Genomic DNA, 22,721 nt, shown 5'->3' with positions numbered 1-22,721 from the left:
AGATGAGGCCTTCCTTAGAAATCTGGCCTGGTGTCTGGGCACATTATAGATGTTTCAGTGATGCTCTCTGACAGAATAACAATGAAAAAAAAATGAATAGCTTATTTCTGAAAGCCCAGAAATTCATATTATCTCAAATGTCACATGATTTAAGGATTCTCTGTCCAATCCCACGCTTACAAATAAATCTGCTTCCATTGTGCCTGGAACAAATGGCCATTCTTGCCTCTTTTTTCTGCTGTTGGTCTGTCTACAAATATTTACTGGAGATGCACCTCCTTCCTGGTGTTATTTTTGTGCAGGAAATAAAACAAAGCCTTTCTTGCCTTCAAGGAACTTACATTTTAAAAAAAATTGGGGTGCAGTTCCTGTTGTGGCTCGGTGGGTTAAGAACCTGACATAGTTTCTGTGAGGACACAGGTTTGATCCCTGGCCTCGCTCAGTGGATTGAGGATCCAGCGTTGCCACAAGCTGTGGCGTAGGTCTCAGATGCAACTTAGATCCCATGTTGCTCTGGCTGTGGCATAGTCCTGCAGCTGCAGCTCCGATTTGACTCTTATCCTGGGAACTTCTATATGCCACAAACATGGGCTTAAAAAGAAAAAAAAAGTTTTTTGGCCATGTCTGCATGCATAAGTTCTCTGACCAGGGATTGAACTTGTGCCACAGCAGTGACCTGAGCCACAGAAATGGCAACGGCAGGTCCTTAAGCTGCTGAGCCACCAGAGAACTTCTACATTTTATTTTTTGAAGACAGACAATAAATATTCAAACAAATCAGTAGTGCTATGAAGAAATTACAGCACAATGACTGTAGTTAATGTTACTATGTGGTATATTTGAAAGGTGCTAAGAGAATAGATCCTAAAAGTTCTCATCACAAGAAAAATAATTTTTTTTCTTTATAACTATATAAGGAGATGGATGTTAACTGATTAACTGTGACAATTAATTTGCAAATAAATGGAAGTTAAGTTACAATGCTGTACCCCTGAAACTTACACAGAGCTGTATGTCAATTATATCTCAATAAAACTGGAAAAAAAGAAGAGTTTAGCCTGACACATAGTGACCAGGATAGTGAGAAGTATTATGTTCTTATGTCATTTCAAATTTCCAGCTACTGCAGTAAAGTCTCTGTCTGGAGAGGTAGTTGTCCTGTGTTAATTTTATCTGCAAACCAGTGGGCTAGGAATCTTGGTATTGCTTTCAGCTCAGACCATGCAGTGGGTCTTTCAAGTTTAGATAGAGCCATAGGTTTTGTGCCCTAAAAGGCTTCATGTGTCAGTGCCTTGGATCTACTGAGGTGGGGTGTGGCGAGGCCTTGACATGAGATGGTTAGAAACGAATCAGTAAAGTCAACAAATAACTAATCAATACAATCAAGTATAATATACTTAGGAACATTTAAATGTAGTGGTGGCTAAGTTCTCCTCCCATGTTGATCGGTGGGGATGGTTCAGAACACTGTCTTGAGAATTCTGATTTCTGAGGGAAATAGAAGTAAGATGAGGCAAAACAAGTGATTACTCTTTTGACACCCTAGCAATCTAAGGGTAGTGTGTTTAGAGGCCAATCCATGCTGTGGATTATGAGGACACAACTTAATTTTCTGTCTGAACCCTGACATCAGCCAATGGGAGAGTGTGCGGTGATTGATTGGTAATGTCTGCCATGGGCCCAGTAACAGATATGGTGGTTGACTTGCCTACTCTAGTCCCATCTGTGATAGTGCCGAGTTCTATCCAGGCCCTGATCCACAATGGGAGGTAACTTTCTGGTACCTGCCCAAGAATTAGGAAATTTAGTATTATGCCAAAATGTTCATAATATGGTATGACCCTATAGTAGAGTCTTAATGGCTTATGGGGGTACATGGATTGTTAGAAAGGCCATTGTGCTCCTTGAGGTCATAACCCCTAGAGTCTAGGTCTTTTGGAAAACTTACTGACTGCATGAAATTGAGAAGGCCAGCTTGAGCTAAGCATCTGTTTCTTCATAAATATACAATTATAAATAATACTTATATAAATATTATTACTATTTTAGAATAACTATATATACTTTGTAATTTATAAATTACATTATCATATAGATGTTTTACATAACTATATATTTGTATATATTTTAGCCTAATAATCCCTGTTTATTTTACAGGGGTTTTATGATATTGAATGAAGTACTATGCATGGGATTATACTTTCCTAAATTCTAGGCAAAAACAAAGTATCATCTATCCTCATAAAGCAATCAGCAGATTTGTCAGCAGGAAGCTTACAGATCAGGAGCGAGTAGGGCCAAATAACTCGAAGTGCTGAAAGAGGAGTTCTCTTGTGGCACAGTGGGTTAAGGATCTGACGTTGTTACAGCTCCAGTGGCTCAGGTCACTGCTATGGTGTGGGTTCAATCCCTGGATTGGGAACTTCCACATGCACAAGCAAGCAAAAAAACAAAAACAAAACAAACAATAACAAAACCCGAAGTGCCAGAAAAAAAACTACCAACCAAGAATACTCTATCCAAGAACTAACATATGATCCAGCAATCCCACTCCTGGGAATATATCTGGACAAAACTATAATTCAAAAAGATACATGCACCCGTATGTTCATTGTAGCACTAATCACAATAGCCAAGACATGGAAACAATCTAAATGTCCATCAACGGAAGAATAGATTAAGAAGATGTGGTACAGATATAAAATGTAGTACTACTCAGCCATGAAAAAGAATGAAATAATCCCATTTGCAGCAACATGGGTATAACAAGAGATTCTCATGCTAAGTTAAGTAAGTCAAAAGAAAAAGACAAATACCATATGATACCAGTTATACATGGAATCTAAAATATGGCGCAAATGAACCTATCTACAGATCAGAAAAAGACTCACAGCCATGGAGAACAGACTTGTGGTTGCCAAGGGGGAAGGCGTGGGGATGCACTGGGAGTTTGGGGTTAGTAGACGCAAACTATTACATTTAGAATAGATGGGGAGTTCCCGTTGTGGCGCAGTGGTTAACGAATCCGACTAGGAACCATGAGGTTGCGGGTTCGGTCCCTGCCTTTGCTCAGTGGGTTAATGATCCGGCGTTGCCGTGAGCTGTGGTGTAGGTTGCAGACGCGGCTCGGATCCCGCGTTGCTGTGGCTCTGGCGTAGGCCAGTGGTTACAGCTCCGATTGGACCCCTAGCCTGGGAACCTCCATATGCCGCGGGAGCGGCCCAAGAAATAGCAACAACAATGACAACAAAAAAGACAAAAGAAAAAAAAAAAAAGAATAGATGGGCAATGAGGTCCAACTGTACAGCACAGGGAACCATGTCTAGTTCCCTGGGATAGACCATGATGGAAAAGAATATAAAAAGAATGTATATATATGTATGACTGAGTCATTTTGCTGTGCAGCAGAAATTGGTACAACATTGTAAATCAATTATACTTTAATTTTTAAAAGTGAATGATAGAAAAATTTAAAGAATAATAACAACAAAAAAACAACCAAGCTGTCATCCTTAGTCTGCTGGTTACAGTGGAAGCTACTTATTTCCTTCCCTGTCTTCTTTTTTTTTGTTGTGTTGTTGTTGTTGGTATTTCCTGGGCTGGTCCCGCGGCACACAGAGGTTCCCAGGCTAGGGGTTGAACCGGAGCTGCAGCCACCGGCCTACGCCAGAGCCACAGCAATGCGGGATCCGAGCCACGTCTACAGCCTGCACCACAGCTCTCGGCAACACTGGATCCTTAACCCCACTGAGCAAGGGCAGGGACCGAACCCGCAACCTCATGGTTCCTAGTCGGATTCGTTAACCACTGCGCCATGACGGGAACTCCCCTTCCCTGTCTTCTATTCTCTTTTTCAAAGAGGCAGCCAGCAAGAAGAGCAGTTAAATTTCTAGGCTGCATGGTTCTCTCAATGGAATGATTTAAGCTGTGTGTAAATAGCACATACCTTTATGATGCCTTGGGTCCGAACTGGGGATGTGTCTGTATCCACGCACGTGCCATCTCCTCCCAGCATCAAACAGCAACAAACAACGCAGCCCCATAACCAACAAAGCCACCTTCCCCCCCACTCCCAACAGCTCAAATGTCTGGAAGATAAATGGGAAAAGTCCACTCTACACACCTGCGCGGTGGAGTTTTTATGAATCAGGCAAATCTCACTTCTCTCAGGTAGCATCGGCCCTGAGACGAATGCCTGGGCCCCCTGGTCTTTTTAGGCCTGACAGCTTTGTGGTGATTTACCGTTGGCAGCAATCCGGGCTCCAGGAGGTGGAACCTTTATTTCTTCACTCCAAAGAGACCAATAAACAAAAGTTAGCACGGAGACCAAGTTAATCAAAAAGTTTTTAATGGAATACTTGGAGTACCTGAGGCGAGTGCTTGGAGCCATAACCAGGTGGCACAAATCATTTTTTAGCCTTGTTAGAGCCTGCAGAGCACACTGCTCCAGGAGGATATTTCCTGCGTAATTAATCTGTGTGTCGCTGCCCGGCATTTATTCATTTAGGGGCTTGGATCCCATCTGTAAGGCCAGTCGTTACAACTGGGGAGAGAAGACTTGCCTCTTGCCTTGTTTATGAGAAGAGAGACACAGAGAGAAAGTCAAGAGAGGCCTATGGGTGTAGTTTGGGTTGAAGCAAATCAAATACTCCTCCAGGCCTTTAGTATTTCAAAGAGGCCAAATGGCTGATGCAGAGGGTCTGTTACTTTGCTATTTGTAAAGGAAATGTTGTGTGCGTGTGTTGGGGTGGGGGCTGGGGCATCTAGTGAGGTAGAGCTTATAGTTCATGAAGTTACTCTCTAAGTGTGGAGGGAGCAGTTGGGAAACATCCATTCCTTTGGCCTGTCAGGCTGTGCTGCTCTAGTCTGTATGGTGACTTGTGGGCCATGAGAAAAGGAATCTCTGACTCAAGATCTCTTACTTCCATCTGCTGGAGACTGTCATAGTATGCTGAGTTTGTTAGAACTGGTACTTGCTGCCCCTGGCCAGGAAACATTGGTGATAAAAATGCAAAGATGCCTTCATTAGGAAGATAAGTGGCCAATGGGTCAGATTTCATCCAGGCTGAGATGTGCATAAGCTGCACCTTCTTACTGGCCTCACTGGTTCATGTTCTAATATGTTCTCTAGACCTCTCTTAGCAAGACTGACTCAATTTGGTTTTCCTTTCCAAGGGAGACCTACAGGAAGCATGAGGTGAGCTCACTGCCTGTATGATTTTGGCAGTCCCAAGAAGCTGTGAATTTCTCTGGAATCAGAAGTTGCATTGCATGCAGAAAGAAGGCAATGGCCTTCTAAAGACAAACACAACCAAGGAACCCTAGCATATTCTTTTTTTTTTTCCCCCACTTTTTTGTCTACTCTGTGGCATATGGAGTTTCCAGGCCAGGTCTCAGACATGAGACACAGTTGTAACTTATGTCTCAGCTGTGGCCACACTGGATCCTTAACCCACTGTGCTGGGCTAGGGATGAATCTTCGTCCCAGTGCTCCAGAGATGCCACTGATCCTGTTGCACCACAGCGGGAACTCCACATCATATTCTTTCTTATTTGTTTTACTTCCCTGTATTGACCAATAATGTCACTAAAATTGTGACATAGAAGTGAAAGGGAAAATAGAGACCTCATCATCAAGGTGGTAAGAATCATGACTATTTTTTTTTTTTTTGGCTGCACCTTAGCGGGAGAAATTCCTGGGCCGGGGATCAAACCCCCACCGCAGCAGTGACAATGCCAGATCCTTAACCCGCTGAGAACCCCAGATATTAATCATCACTATTGATTCTGAATCTAGTATATTTAAGGGACTTTTGATGCATTGTCTCACTGAGCATCATTCTCTCAATGCCTTTATCACCTCTGCAATGGAGGGAGACCCCCCAAAAAAGACATCCACAGGTGCCTAAACAGTGAAAGAAAAGGAGAGACCAAAAGAAACGTGGAGAAACAAGATCTATGGCACAGGAAAGTGAATGTAGGGTATCCACGCCCCACCTCTCTTTTTTACCCCCAGGAGCCAAGTGTTGTGAACCCATCACCGCCTCCTAGATGTGACTCGAATGTTCTTCCCCACACAACCCTCCAGGTGGTTGATACCAGCTGGCAAGAGCGAGCCCACAATTCAGAACTTATTTGCTGCCCGTGGTGCTGTAAGAAAATCAGGTAAAAGTTTTATCACGGACCTGGTCAGGAGATGGCGGGTGCATCAAAGGGGCTGCTTTAAAACACGCTGAGGGCTTGGCCCTAGGAACCCTGCTGTGATGAGGATGCTGTCGTGTGGTGGCAGAATCCACACTGCGTGGAGTCAGGAAGGGGACGGAAGAGGAGAAGTCAAGGCTGAGGGGTAGATCACTTGCTCCAAGATTCTGGCAACTAAGGGCTTGAGAAAGTTGCTCTGATGGGGCACGGGGTCCACTGATGGGAAGGAGCAGGTGCACCTAGTGAAGAGATGAGAGAGCACAGCTGAGACAATGCTTAGAAAAGTATGAAATGCGTGACAGATGCGGACTGAAGAGCATAAAAGCAGGACCCTATTGAACTCTCATATTTCCTAATTAAAAGTAATCGGCAGATGAGCAGTGATCTCTGAATATCCTGCACATCAGGTCATCAGCTTCCGATGGGCTGCATGGATCCCCCGACATGGGGCCCATATTCCCAAGAGTTGTGTCTTATTGTCCCCAGTGCCACTTTTTTTTTTTTTTTCCTTTTTATGGCTGCACCTGCAGCATATGGAAGTTCCCAGGCTAAGGGTCGAATCAGACCGAGCTGCTGGCCTCCACCACAGCCACAGCAAGGCAGGATCCAAGTCACATCTGCGACCTTCACCATGGCTCACAGCAACATTGGATCCTTAACCCCACTGAGCGAGGCCAGGGATCAAACCTGCATCTTCACAGAGACAACCAAACACGCTAAGCCACAGTGGGAACTCTCCCACTGTCACTTTGTATCTGAAGGATCTGGCTGTGAGTCACTGGAAGGCGTGGGTTTGCTGAGTAACTGCAGTTGCCTCGTTGCTCCTGCCTGACCACAAACTCCCACAGACTCTGCCCCTGCTGAGCTTGGCTCCCATGGAGCTCCCCAAATCCTGCCTCCCTCTCTCTGCTGTGTTAGATCCCGCTGGTGAGTAACCATTAACTTGCCACCCACCCGGGGCACTTTGTCATGCACAACATCCCTACGAGTTATCTCTGTTAAACGCTCACAAAATAACAACTTCCAGCTGAAATTCCCTTATGGAGAGTGTTCCATAAACCAGCAAACCAGGCCTTCCTCCCCCCCCCCCCCCCGCCCCGCCCCGCACCATAACTCTGAGCGGCATTGTCTGTGGCCACATCTTCCGACTGCTGCGTGACAGGTGCTTTGTAGCTGGACTGGCCTCAGAGTCAGCTTGTCCTGCGTAGGGAGGGGAGAACCAGAGTTTTTTTTTTTTAAATTAAAGAATAGTTGATTTACAATGTCACGTCAATATCTGCTGTACAGCAAAGTGACCCAGTCATATATATATACATATATATATTCTTTCTTTCCTTTTTTTTTTTTTTTTTTGGTCTTTTTGGGGCTGTACCTGTGGCATATGGAAGATCCCAGGCAAGGGGTCAAATCAGAGCTATAGCCACAGGTCTACATCACAGCCACAGCAACGCAGGATCCAGGCCTACACCACACAGGCCATGGCAATGCCGGATCCTTAACCCACGGAGCAAGGCCAGGGATTTGAACTCGCATCCTTATGGATACTAGTCAGGTTCGTTACTGCTGAGCCACAGTGGGAACTCCCTATATATACATTCTTCTTCTCATCTCATCCCCCATCTCGTTTTATCCCAAGAGACTGGACACAGTTCTCTGTCTGTACAGCAGGACCCCCATCACCCATCCATTCAAAATGTCATTAGAACCAGGGTTTGAAGACCCAATCACTGTAGATGACATTTTCCCTGCTACATGTCTTCTAGGAGCTATGATGACATCTTTTCTGTCCAAATGTTGTGTTGAGTTACAAAAGTCACACTTTGTTGAGTACCTGCTCCGTGCCAAGTACTTTACCTGTGACGGCCTGGCGGGCTAAGTGTGTGGGATGGACACCCAGAAATGCTGCCCACCTGTGGGGGGCGCAGTCAGCAAACAGCTTCCCCAGTTGGCTCCTCCAGGCTCTCCCTCAGCTGCAGGGCCGCCTGGTGGAGGCTAAGTCCTTCCATGGGGGGGGGGGGCAGAGGGGTGCAGGATGGAGAGGTGGGCAGCCTATGTCTAGGGCTGAGAGAGTGAGTGTGAAACGCCCGTCACTTCAGCCCCAGCTGAGCCATCCATCCGCTCCAGTCCACTCTTCCTCCGTCCTTTCTTTTCGTAGGTGCTGATCCTTAATAACCACCTCACACCCCAAACTCCATCTCAGAATTTGCTTCTAAAGCCCCAGTTTCCTCTTGTGCAAAAAGGCAACGACACCTCCTGTCAGTGACTAAGCTCATTGTAAAAATGAAACGAGATGCCACGCGCGAGGGCGCTCTGTCCCATGCCCAGCATCCAGAACATGCTCTGTAAATGCTGGCTACGACATCATGGCCCAAAGTCACCCTGATGGAAAGGTCAGACCCAGGATTCCAACACATCTGCCTGACCCTGGAGCAGCCCACAGAGCTGGTTGAGAACTCTCTCAGAAGCCCTGACTGCTGCTGCTTGGCTTCCTGGCTATTGGCCTTTTGTCTTATCTCTGCCTTCTAGACACTTAAGGCCAGGGGGCAGGAATTATGCTGTAGCGGCCCCAGTGCTCCAGGCCTACAGGGCCTGACGTGTAGGGAGAGAGGCTCACTTGCAGTTTCATGATCGAGTGACTGTGTGACTCTAGACATTGCCAGGTATTTTAAACATCCTGCAGGGCCTGGACAGAAAAACATTCCGATGATCTAAGATGCCCAGTTTTACTCAGTTTCTGGGTTTCCCGGCTTCTCTACGCTGTTGATGGAGCAAATAAGCTAAAGAACAACGTGAACAGATCAAGGAGGTAACCAGATGGGACCCAGCTGGAGGGCCTGAGTGCGAGGCCAGAGCTAGAAAACACACCAAAGTGCCACCAACCGCGCAGAGCGCTGGCTCCTCCAGGTGTGGGTTGTGCAAGGGGGCTGGCTGGGTCCTCCCACTGCCCTCAGCTTGGGCTGCTGCAGGAAGCTTTCCTACCCCAGCACCTCCCAACCAGCAAAAGAGGATTCCTGCTGGGTTCTCTCTCTCTCTCTCTCTCTTTTTTTTTTTTTTTTGGTCTTTTGTCTTTTTAGGGCTGCACCCATGGCATATGGAGATTCCCAGGCTAGGGGTCAAATCGGAGCTGTAGCTGCTGGCCTACACCACAGCCACAGCAGCATCAGATCCAAGGCGTGTCTGTGACCTACATCACAGCTCATGGCAACGCCAGATCCTCAATCCACTGAGTGAGGCCAGGGATCTAACATGAAACCTCATGGTTCCTAGTTGCATTCGTTAACCACTGAGCCACGATGGGAACTCCTATCTGCTGTTTTTGAAAGCTAGTATTAAAAGTATGTTTAAAATTTTATCACAAATTCTTTATAAACAATATTAATTGCAGTATGTTTAATTTATGAATATACTATAATTTATTCAGTTGTTTCACTAACTGAACTCTTATATTTACTTTTAGTAGCCACTAATAATGCTAGAGTGGACATTGAGTAAAAATATTTCCCCCATATTTTGGGCTATTTTAATGTATTTATTTATTATCCTGTTTCTTCCATGAAGAAGTTTGGTAGATAAAAATTTACGTACAGTACAAAAAAAAAACAAAACAAGTTGTGTTAGGAGAAAGGGAAACTATTGATAGGAAAACAATAATCAGGGTGTAGGGTTAGCACAGGATAACTAATTCTACCTTTTCCTTGAATTAAGCCATAACCTAAGGTGCCTAGAGACATAAGGGGGGAGAGAAATATGGCTAAATATGTGTTTCACATAGTCCACAAATTAAAATCAAATGAGTTGTTCGGGAGACGTGCGTATTTCCTCTAACTTCACTGTGAATGACATGAAGTGACATAGCATAATACTATGAGTGACATAGCATGGTAATATTGGCATGCAATTCAGTAACTGGCTTCAGAGGGAGTGAAGCAAGACGTTCATGTCTACAACTTCCTGGAAGTCTGTTTTCATCCACGGATTATATTTCATTTAGATTTGTCTGCCAGAGGGGTCTTACTCTGGAGGTGGAAACTTCTGAACTTGTCTGTCAGGTTTGTGTGTTGCGTTTTGGTACACAGAGATCTGAAGCTGTCGCCGTAGGTCGCGTCTTTCTGAGGAGACTGGTTGTCTGTCGGCCACCACTCTGCCCTCAGCTCCAAGAGGGGCTCCTGATGGCACTGCCCTGGCAAGGCTAGATCCCCTCACCACTTCATGAGGTGTGTAGGACCCCAGTTATTGTGAGGGGAGACCTATTTCTTCCTTCTCTCTCTCCAGATCTGAACAGGAAGCACAAATCTCTGGTTGCCACTGGGAGCCATCTGCCCCCAGGAGCTAGCCTCAGGATGAGACTGATGCTGGGGTGAAGAATGCAGTAACAGAGAAAGGAGGGTTGTTGATGACATCATCCGCTGATGACTGCGCATGCCTCGAATCTGCTCACCTCTAGGTTTCAGATACTTTTAGAGGATTTCTGGTTTAAGGCAGTTTGAGTTTTGGAGGGGGTTGTTTGTTTGTTTGTTTTGTACGTGTGTGTGTACATTTTTTTATTTGGTCATGCCTATAGCACGCGAAAGTGCCTGGATGAGAGATTGAAGCCATGCCACAGCCGTGACAATGCCGGATCTTTAACCACCTGACCACCAGGGAACTCCTGGTTTTGTTACTTACTTTGTTACTTATATGCTAATTGATACAGAGATACAGAAATGTCATACAGGAAGCTCTGACTAAAAAGATGTAAAAGCCATTGAGCTACAGGAATGGGTGATAATCCTAAGAACCATCACGTAGACAAGGTTTTCCAAGCACTTGGCCCTGTTCTCAGCACTCTGCATGCATTCATTTATTTTACTTCCTCAAGAACTCAGTGAGATTGGTTTCATCCCTATCGTCATCCCCATTTTAGAGAAATAGAAACTGAATCATGAGAATTAAGGAACTTGGCTGAGATCACTCAGTTGTTGAATCCACACAGCCCTGGTTCCAGGGCCCGGACCACTCTACCCGCCCTGCCTGTCAGTAAAGAGCATGTACCTGCTCCATAAATAGCGTTCCTCCAACCCGGAGATTAAACAACACTGAGCATGATGTTAATCCTTGGCAAGAGTCCAGACAGCTATTCTGTGCTGCCAGGTGGCTGGCAGATGTACGACTTCGATAGTCAGTGGGGCAGGGAGGAGAGCAGAATGGTTAAGAGGGACGGGTATTCAGATAACCTGAGTTGCATCCTGGCTTTGCTGCTTGCTACCTTCGTGATCTAATCTGCCTGCAGAAGCCCCATTTTCCTCAACTAGAAAATGGAGGAGGTCATTTTCAAGGTCAATTGCAAAGCTTTACAAGGGTTAAATAAAGTGGTGTGCAGAGAGGGTCATGTCTTCTTACTGAAAGAGCCCAACTCAGAATGGATGGCCTCTGGGTTCTGCGTGAGGGTGTGGTGGATGAGCACAGTACCTGATTTGGAGAGTGGATTAAAGAGCAGGGAAAGGGAGTTCCCTTCGTGGCTCAGCGGTTAATGAACCTGACTAGTGTCCATGAGGATGTGGGTTTCATCCCTGGCCTTGCTCAGTCACTTAAGGATCCAGCATTGCTGTGAGCTCTTGTGTAGCTCGCAGATGCAGCTCCGATCCCGTGTTGTGTCTGTGGTGTAGGCCAGCAGCTGTAGCTCTGATTCCACCCCTAGCCTGGAAACTTCCATATCCCAAGACTGTGGCCCTAAAAAAGCAGAAAAAAAAAAAAAAAAGCGGGGAGGGGCTCTATTTTTTGTAAGTACCTGGAATAGGCAAATTCATCTTATTTTTTAATTATTATTTTTTTCTTATGGCCACACCTGTGGCATATGGAAGTTCCCAGCCTAAGAGTCGAATCACAGCTGTAGCTGAGGCCTATGCCACAGCCACGGCCACACCAGATCTGCGACCCATGCTTCAGTTTGTGGCAATGCTGATCCTTAACTCACCGAGTGAGGCCATGGATTGAACCCACATCCCTCATGGACGCGATGTCAGGCTGTTAACCTGCTGGGCCACAGTGGGAACTCTCTAGGCAAATTCAGAGAGATAGAAAGTAGAGCAGAGATTACCAGGGGAAGGGAACTAGGAAGTTATGGTCTAGTAGAGTTTCTGTTTGAGATGATGAAAAAAATTGTGAACATACATAGTGCCAGGAAATTGGGCACTTAAAAATGGTGAAACTGGTAAATTCTGTGTTACGTATATTTTACCACAATAAAAAAAAAAAAAAACATGTGGGGAAAGAGTGATGGTTATTGGTTAAGGGACAAAAGGGATGATGATAATGAGGGTTTTGAACACCATGAGCAGAAAGTCTAGGATGAAAATCTAAAACCTAGACAAACAATGAGATGCTATTTTTACAGCCCTTTCCACACATATTATCTACCTGATCATAACTGTTACTTGCATAGTAAAAAAAAGTCAAAGGAATGATGAGATAGAAAGGCTCTCAAAAGGTTACTTTTTCATTGCCTTGCCTTTTGGGAAAAAAGATACCTGGACCCCCGTGGCGGGCTTGTTCTGTGGTGGAAGGGTTGCAACCTGAGTGTATTATCAGGAGGCGGAGGGTTCACGGTGTCCCCGTGGAAACAGAGCTAAAGCTTCCTCAGAGGACCCGCTCTCTTCCAGAGTCCTTACTGCGCAGGTGGTTAAATTTCGGGCTTAAAACTAAAAAGCCTCTTAAAAAAAAAGAAAAAAATCACATGACCCCCTGTGACTAAAAGAAGAAATGAAGCTCTAAACTTTTAAAAGAAAGTGCATCTTTATAATAACAATAAAATTCTCCCAATCAAGCCTTTAAGAGGCAGACTGCATCCCTGTCTTTGCCTGGGGCCCATAACTATCCCGAGCTAATCTTTCTCCAACAGATAAAGAGCTGCTATATCCATTCTTATAGCTCCATTGGAAACTTTATTCAGAGAAATGTGGAGAGGGAGCCCTGGAAGGGAATAAAAAATGAGCACTTGAGAGCAACAAGGGAAAGAGGAAGAAGGGATCCCTGACTTATACAATAGATGCTTCTAGGGAAAAAAAAAAAAAAAAAAAGTCAGATCCACAGCCTTCTGATTCATTCAGAACTGGCTTAGACGAAACTCCGAGTCTGCAGGGTCACATCCCCTCTAGTCCAGCTTGACTGAAACTGTACCATCCTGAAGGGTTATCCCGAAGGGTAGAATTGGTGACCAGCTGTCCTTTTTTAGTGAGGAGAAAGAGAGAGTTTTACACATGCCGTGGTCAACACATAGGTGAGAAATAGAATGTTCCCCAAGGAAGGCCATGGAGTCTTCTGTGCAAGACACCTTTAAAAATAGGAGATTTGACAGCTCGAGATGACCTCAATTTAGTTCTGTATTAGAAGCTGATACTTCCAAAGGGGCTTCTGAGCCCTGCAGTGCTGTGTCTTCATGAGACTGATATTTGTGTTGACATAGACTTGTCAGAAAGGCACTTTGCGGGAGGGGGCTGTCTGCCCAGCTCACACAGACCCTTCTCCATATGACCTGCCCTTTCTGATGTGGTCCTCTCCTCCTGACTGTGGTTGATTGAACCCCCGACCCAATCCAGGCTAGTTACATTCTCACTCCTAGGGTTTTAGGATCAAGACTTAGGGTGTCTAGATTGGTTTAGTATATTTCTAGAAGTAATCTAAACACAGAAGCCATACGGAGTTCCCACTGTGGCTCAGCAGGTTAAGGACCCAGTGTCGTCTCTGCGAGGATGCAGTTTCAATCCCTGGCCTGGCTTGAGGGCTAAGGTTCCGGCATTGCTGTGGCTATGCCGTAGGCCGCAGCTAGAGCTCTGATTCAACCTCTGGCCCAGGGAACTTCCTCATGCCACAGGTGTAGCCCTAAAAATAAAAAATTAAAATAAATAAACTCAGAAGCCATAGAAACACCATCCTTCATCATATATATGAAAAAGCAGGAAAAGTGGTCTATTTAGGGATAAAGAGCTAAGGGTATTGTCTGGTTCATGTTATCTTTCTAATCCTCAGTTCTAGTTTTTTTTTCCTTTCCTCTTTTCAAAAGACTAATCTTGGGGGAGTTCCGTTGTGGTGCAGCAGAAACGAATTTGACTAGCATCCATGAGGATTCGGGTTTGATCCTTGGCCTTTCTCAGTGGGTTAAGGATCTGGCGTTGCCTTGAGCTGTGGTGTAGGTCACAGACTCAACTTGGATCTGCTGTTGCTGTGGCTGTGGTGTGGCTCTGATTAGACCCCTAGCCTGGGAACCTCCATACGCCATGGGTGGAGCCCTAAAAAACAAAACAAAACAAAACAAAACAAAAAAAACCAAAAAAAAACCAAAAAACAAGCGAAAGACTACTCTTGGGTTCTGTGGGATAGTCTATGTCTAAAACTAGCCAGAGTTGGTTAGCATGCCACTGAAATAATCTTCAAGGATTTTTAACTCAAATATGGGGTATGATACCTGCGTCTCTACAGCAGATTATCAAACTGACATTTGGAGTATGGACCATCTCCAAGTTTGCTATTTCAGGGGCAGCTCCTTTCCAGAGATGGCCATGGCAGAGATGCTTCATTATCCTTTCAGTGGGCTCCATCTCCTCTCATCTTCAGATCCCCTCTAGACAGGAAAATCACCAAAGGACTCCAAACTCGATTCTTCTTTCCTCAACCTCCCTTCCAAACATCTAATCCACCTCCAGAAATTTTTGGGTCTACTTCCAAAATCTATCCCACACCTATTCACTTCTCTCTGGGTGCAGAGTGGTTACCCTACCCTAAGCCACCACTACCTTTTGTTTCAGTGACTGCGATGGCATCCTAGCTGGCTTCTGGTCTCATTCCATCCAATATTTCCCCCTCCCCCCATACTTTACTCACATGGAAGCCAGATGGATCTCATTGAAACATAAATCAAGTCATTTTCCTGCTTGAAACACCCTGTATTAGATGGAGGCTAAGCTGATGTAACATGAACCCCAAATACAGCGAACAAAGGAGGTAGGCTGGTTCTGGGCAGGTGGGTGGCCAAGCGGCAGGCAGCAACCCAGGTTCATCGTGCTGGGGGGTGTTGCCCTCATGTTCCAAAGTCAATGCTGGCACTATAGCCATACCTGTTCCAGTCAGTGGGATGGGAAAATAAGCAAGGAGAGTGATGCTCAAACATTTAAAGAGCGAGGTCCAGAAGTTGCATATGTTATTTCTGCTCACGTCTCATCGACAAAGAATTGAATCCTATGGCCATATATGTATGGAAAATACAGCTGGCAAATGTACTTTCAGACTGGGTGGCATTTCCTGGCTAAAAAATCAAAGATTCTAGGACAAAAAGAAGGGGAACATGAATCTGGGGGACGACTAGCCGTGTCTTCTACACCTCTATCGGCTGCCCATGGGTGCAGCATGAAATCCAAGTCTACCATGGCCTGGGAGGTCTGGCACCATCCACTTCTCCTGTCGCTCCCCTTTGTTCACTTGGCTGCACTGGGACCTCCCTTCTTTCTGCTCTGGGAACATGCCAAGCATGTTTCGGCCCCTGGCTATTTGCGCTAGCTGTTCCTGCTGCCTATAAAGCTCTGAAGTCAGATCTTCCCAAGTCTGCTTGATTTTCATTCTTTGGGTTTCAGCTCAAATGTCATGTCCTTCCAAAGCCTTCGTCACTCATTCCCAGAGGTTATCTTTTCCCAGTCACTTTCCATCAGTTTTGCTAACACATTTTATCACTCGGAATTTATCCCTTTGCTTATTTATTTTATCTATCAACCCTCCCCATCACACTACACCTTAGAATTTGAGCTGCCAGAGAGCAAGGACCTTGCCTGTCCTCTTCACCACCCAGACTGGCACAGAGGATGGCTTCTGATTAAGGGCACACACACACATATTTGCTGAGTGACCCATCGGTCAGCCTAGGATCTGGTACCAGCATTCCTGAATACAAGCACTTTCCTTAAATGTTGAAACTAGGCTCACGCCCCAGTCCTCTGCCTCCTGACAGGGTCCCATCTGTCGGGAGACATGGCCTACCTGTGACAGGTCCTGGTTTCTTACTCTGTGACAGGTTAGTGTCTTTTGTCCTATAATCTCACCTCCCACTGGGCAAACAATTCCATCTATTTCCATTCCACTCCCTGGAGACTTGGGGGGTGGGGGGGAATGAACGAATTACCCCCAATAGGGAATAATTTTTTTTTTAAATCTTTTCTAGGGCCACACCTGCGGCGTATGGAGGTTCCCAGCCTAGGGTCTAATCAGAGCTGATGCTGCCGGCCTATACCACAGCCACAACAACGTGGGATCCAAGCTGTGTCTGCAACCTACACCTATACCACAGCTCACGGCAACCCCGGATCGTCAACCCACTGAGCCAGGCCAGGGATGGAACCCGCAACCTCATGGTTCCTAGTCGGATTCGTTAACCACTGAGCCATGGCGAGAACTCCGGGAATAATTTGTTACAGCTTATTTAAGCAGAAACAGAATGACTCTCAAACTTACTTCAGTTAATGAATCTTCCCAATGATGCCCTTTCCATGCCTGCCCCCTACAGGCCCCCCAACCTGTTCACTTGGTGGTGGAGGTGAAGGAGGTAGCGTATATAACAAGCAACCATGAGCACTGGGATTCCCAGGATGAGAACACAGCCCAATAATAATAACCATGAATGTTTATTTATGTGTCATTTCTCGCCAGAGTCAGCTAGGTAGCTCCCCAAAGTAGTGAGCAGGAAAATCTCCATGGTCAGCCCATGTCAAACGTTTCGTAAGTAGGTTTCAGGAGTTTTAATGATAAAGACCTCATTGGGTGACCTTTCCCAAATCAGAACAAAGTCTGTTCCAGAGAAGAGGCCAGTGGCTGTGAGCCCTGGGCCAGCATCGTCTTCCTAGGACATTCCTTGAGGCCATTCATCTGAGAAAGGCGGATCCTATGCATCCGGAGACTTTTCTACCCCAAATCAAATTCCACCGTCAGTAGCCAGCTTTGCTGAAACATTATCAGCTCCTGTGGAGGAGGATGGCAGAGTCCCTGAGCACCGTGGGGAAAGCCTTGCAGGGACTATTTCTTTTCAAACAGTGCTTAATGTAGTATTAAGCAAAGAAGATTTCTCTGGATCACGAATAAGTGTCAGTATAACTGTCACCACTGAGTGAATTGGAACATCAGAAGGAGCATTTTAAAAACCAAGTAATCATTTTTACCCATTACTTTACAAATACATTTCTACTCACTAATTCCCATTGGAATAAAAAATGCTGTTGTTTAAAAAAAAAAAAAAAAAAAAAAGCTCTTCTAAGTCGTGCTGGAAAGAGGGGATTCAGGTTTCCAGCTCCAATCTTGGGCCTGCAGTCTGATGCCCGATGGGGCCTGGGTCTCAGCCACAAAACGCAGCAGGTACTTTTCAGACAGTCCCTGATGGGCAGCCAGACTGCTGAGAGGGAGGAGGAAACTTCTGTGTTACCTGTCGGTCCTCTCCTCATGGATCAGCCCACAGGGCGTTTGCAGATTCTGCATATTCATCTGTCAGCCTGGTGACCTGCAGAGTTCCGGGGGGTCTGTTTCTGCTCCGAGGAAACAGTTCTGATTGGCTATAGCAGCTAATGAATTCTTACTTGGAGGCAAACAATGACTTCACCTCTGAGCCCAAGGAGCCTTGGGAAAGCTCAGGCTACTCAGAGCTTTTTGAGGATTTTAGCTCAGAAGGGAGGATTTGGGCAAGCTCTTGTTAGCAGGAGGACCAGAGGTCAGCATCCTACAGGCCAGGGTCTTCATGGATGGTGGCGTCCAGTCACCTGCCTGCCCCCCGCTACCTGCCCCTGCTCCAAGCTGGTCCATGCCTGAATCAGCTGCTAATCCCGTGTAGAGGAATTTCCAGCACTGAGGGTTCATGTGACCTTGTAGAAGCACTTGGTGTCAGAGTCAAGGGAGTGGGGTGTTGGTGGGGGGGTGCTTGTGACCATCTCCATCCTTTCACAGAGGAGGAGGTCAAGGAATTAGGGAGATGTCAAGGTCACTGAGCTCATCGACAGCATGGCTCAAATGTTTCCTGGACAGAGATTTCAAAGACCAGCTTTGGTGGTGTGACAGATAAATATAGCCTAACATTTTGTTGTGAAAATGATCAGGAGCTCTGAAAGCCAAGAGCAGATGCCGCTCCACAAGAAGCATGATAAAAATGCCCCCGCACACCTGCTGTGGGATGCAAGGGTGGCCGCATGCCTCAGCTCCCACGGCAGCATCTGCCCCAGGACCCAAGGCCGCCCGGCTGCCTGTACTTGGCACGGACTTGCACGCATCCACGGGAAAGCTGATGACCCCACAAGGCATGAAGAGGGATGCCAGTTGAAGACTGCAGGCCGATCAGAGAGGACAGAGCCCCTGTTCCCAGCCACCGTGGCCAGATGTGGAGGAATAAAGGAGGGAAATAGAGAGGCAGCGGTGGGATCATGACAATCTGCCCCAGTCACTGTGATGGAGGCAAACAGAGAGGCTTGCTCAGAACCCTAGCCTTTATTCTTTGGGAGGTTTATAGTCCCTTATTTATAGCACGTTTGTATTTTTCCCATTACTGCTTTAAGCGAGCAATGTGGATCATTGCTGTCCAAGGCACGAGGCTGGAGCAAGGACACAGTCCCAACCTGGAGAATCCTGGGGTCCCCCAGAGGAAGCCCAAACCAATGAGATGGTGCCATGTGGAAAGGGCCATGGGAGGAGCTTTGAGGGGCGGTGGAATGACAGTGGGGTGAGAGCCCCAGAGCCAGGATGTCAGGATTGAGGACGACTTTAAAGAGAAGGTGACACAAACACTGAGTCTCCTACTTCTTGGGGATAAAGATGAGAGCGCTCGTGGTCTCAACCAGGGCTTGGTTGCTGACCCTTTTCCATAGAGGTCCAGATAGTCAATGTTTCAGGCTTTGAGGGCCTGTAATATCTGCTACCATTACGTAAGTCGATTACCCAACTCTGCCCTGTCGTGTGAAAGCAGCTGTGGGTAATACATAAACGAATGGGTGTGGCTGGTTGCCCAGAAAACTTTACAAGAGTTCCCCTTGTGGCTCAGCGGTTAACAAACCCAACTAGGATCTATGAGGGTGTGGGTTTGATCCCTGGCCTCGCTCAGTGAGTTAAGGATCTGGCGTTGCTGTGGCTGCGGTGTAGGCTGGTAGCTGTAGCTTGGACTTGACCCCTAGCCTAGGAATCTCCATATGCCTCGGGTGCAGCCCTAAAAAGAAAAAAACCCCAAAGTTTACAAAAACAGGCGTTGGGTCAGATGGACCACAGGTTACAGCCGGCTGACTCTCTTCTAACACCTTGTAAGGGAAAGTCTGCCTCACGCTTATAACGAGTCTCTGTGGTAGGTACAGAGAAGAGAATTTAGGCAACTTGCCCAGAATAGAGCCAGGAAGAGGCAGAAGCTGGATTTGAACTCAAGCCACCTGCCTTCACTGTCAAAGCCCTTAACCACTCATGCTTCCCTTATCCTTAGATGCACTTGAGAATCACCAGCCTCTTCTTTCCCCTTTCCTCTTTCCACGCCCTGTTCCTGGGTTCTTTGTCCAGAACATTTTTTTAAACATCCATACTAGACCCAGCACAGTGCCAAGCACATTGAAGAAAACCTCAAAGGAAGGTGACATAATTACTGCGTCCACTGGTTTATACTTCCTTCAAGAGCCCAGACACTCACAAAGAGGAATCGGAAGGAGTTGGGGGAGACGAGAGACATCCATCCACCAAGCATCGCCGCTGCCCCCCCCCCCCATTCCCCGCTGCCTCGGGCCTCCTGAGAGGAGCGGGGACAGATTTTGATTGGGAGCCTCAGAGGGGGGCCTGGGCACAGGGATCCGCGCTCCCTCCTCTCCTCCCCACCCGCCTCGGCCAGACTACACTTGCTCTGCTCTGCTCCTCTGTGGAATAGATGGCATGCAGTCAGCCTCTGCCCACAGGGGAGGTGCCGCCTGTGATGGGGGAGATGGGGGCTGTGCTGTGATTCTGGGATTCCAATAGCAGATTTATCAGCTGCAAAGATGCTGTTTTGGTCTCCATGTGCCCTTTTCTGTAGTCTGATTTCTCAATCTGTTTGTAACTTACTGGGGATGCTTTTTTTTCTTCCTCCATCCCTCCCTCCCGTCTTTTCTTTCTTTCTTCCTTTCTTCCTTCCTTCCTTCAACTGCTGTACCTGTGGCACATGTAAGTTCCTGGACTAGGGGTCGAATCAGAGCTGCAACTGAGGCCTACACCATATCCAGGACACACAGGATCCAAGCCAGATCTGCAATCTATGCCAAAGCTTAACGCCAGATCCTCTACCCATTGAGCAAGACCAGGGATCAACTCGCATCCTCAAGGAGTCATCATTGGGTTCTTAACCTGCCGAGCCACAGCAGGAACTCCTGGGCACGCATTCTTAATTGGATCTCTTGAATCTCCCAACAAATGATGCCAAGACAGCACATGAGGAGTTCCCGTCGTGGCTCAGCAGAAATGAACCTGACTAGTATCCATGAGGACACAGGTTTGATCCCCGGCCTCACTCAGTGGGTTAAGGATCTGGCATTGCTGTGAACTGTGGTATGGGTCACAGATGTGACTCAGATCCTGCATTGGTGGGGCTGTGGTGTAGGCAGGTGGCTGCAGTGCTGATTCTATCTCTAGCCTGGGAAGCTCCTGGAAAAAAAAAAAACAACAACACCCGACAGGCGTTTCTGCTTCCCTGGTCCCCTTTGAAAAGGACTGGGATTTCTGGTGCTATAGGGCTCAGAGCTGTGAGTTCAGAGCTGGGAAAAGAGGTGCTGGGGCTCTGGGAGGAGGGCAGGAGGAGTGGACATCTTCACTGAGCAGACCAGGAGTTTTTCAAGGATGAATACGCCTTGAGAGGCTAAGCTCTTCACACATGCTGCTGCTGCTGGGGATTGAGGCCGTGGGGCTCTTGTACTTTGAAAGATTTTCCCCAAGGCCTCTTGTCTGGGAAAAAGGGAGTCTGTCCCAGGAAACTCGTGTAGGACCCAAAGAATCTTCCCCAATGTCCAGGGTGTTCACTGAATCATAGAAACTTAGAAGAAAACTATAGACATAATTGAGTTCAATTCTACAGTGGCAAGTGCCAGACGCAGGCTACCTTGGAATTGCCTGGGAAGATGTTGGTTACCACTCTGCAGAGCTTCTGATTCCGTACCACCCGGGACAGGAGTGGGAGTGGGGGGAGCATTTTAACAAGCTTCCTAGGCAATTAGGCAGCAAGGCTTGATTAGCCAATATGCACTGCAACACTGCCAGTGATTAGAGCTCACGCCTCCCCAGACAGCCATTGGTGATATTGAATTTGCATATGGTGGACTCAGTGCTTTGACCTCTCTGACATGGCTTAAGTTTTTCTTTCTTTTTTTTTTCTTTTCCTCTCCTCTCTTATCCTCTCTTCTCCACCTTGATTGAGGTGCTTAAGTGAGATACGATAGACTACACATTAAGTAAAATGTTTGTCTTGAGGGCTTTTGAGAGATACTTACATCTATGATGCCATTGCCACAATAAAAGGAATGAATGTAGACAGCAGTCCCCCAGGATTTCCCAAGCCCCTCAGTCACCCCTCCCTCCCACCTCCCATCTCCAGGTGACAAATGAGCTGTTTTTTGCTTGACTATTTTTTGGCCAGGAACTCTCATCTGCTCTTGTTCCTTGACAGTCACCTTCCTAAGATCAATTCCACCTGCACCCTGGCTTAGCTTCTCTGCTGGGGTGAGACAAGCCCTCCTTCTATCCCCTTGGTGATACTGGATGAATTTAACTCATCTTACACATGATAAGTTTTCAGTTATACATGATAAGTCTTCACTATTGGTGGCTAATATAAAGTTACTACTAATAACTACCATTTATAGAATAGCTATTATAGCTATATTATAGGTATTCTACAAGCTATAAGCTATTCTATAATAGCTAGTCTGTAAGTGGTAATTTAATATCTCTATATATCTATCTATCTATTCAATTCCTGAAGCTATAGGTATTTTTCAATTCCTATAGCATCAGGAATTGAATTATAAAATAAGATATGGAGTTCCCGTCGTGGCGCAGCAGAAGCGAATCCAGCTAGGAACCATGAGGTTGCGGGTTCAATCCCTAGCCTCACTCAGTGGGTTAAGGATCTGGCATTGCTGTAAACTGTGGTATAGGTTGCAGATGCGGCTTGGATCCTGCATTGCTGTGGCTCTGGCGCAGGCCGGCAGCAGCGGCTCTGACTAGACCCCTAGCCTGGGAACCTCCATATGCCATGGGTGGGGCTCTAAAAATACAAAAGGCAAAATAAATAAATAAATAAATAAATAAAATAAGATATAATAATTTTTTTTCCTCTATGTCACCCTCACTCCAGCTCTCTAAGGAATGTCCTTATTTCTCTGTGTTGCCCATGAAGAGATATCATGGCTAATTTAGTCAGATATTTTGCTGAAACCTAGACAGACTATTTTTTTCCTTTTGTGAGGCATATGGAAGTTCCCAGGCCAGAGACTGAGTCTGAGCCGGAGTTGTGACCTGTGCCACAGCTG

Source organism: Phacochoerus africanus, chromosome 10, assembly GCF_016906955.1.
Source record: "Phacochoerus africanus isolate WHEZ1 chromosome 10, ROS_Pafr_v1, whole genome shotgun sequence".
Taxonomy (NCBI): Eukaryota; Metazoa; Chordata; class Mammalia; order Artiodactyla; family Suidae; genus Phacochoerus; species Phacochoerus africanus.
Note: the sequence above shows the minus strand (reverse complement) of the source record.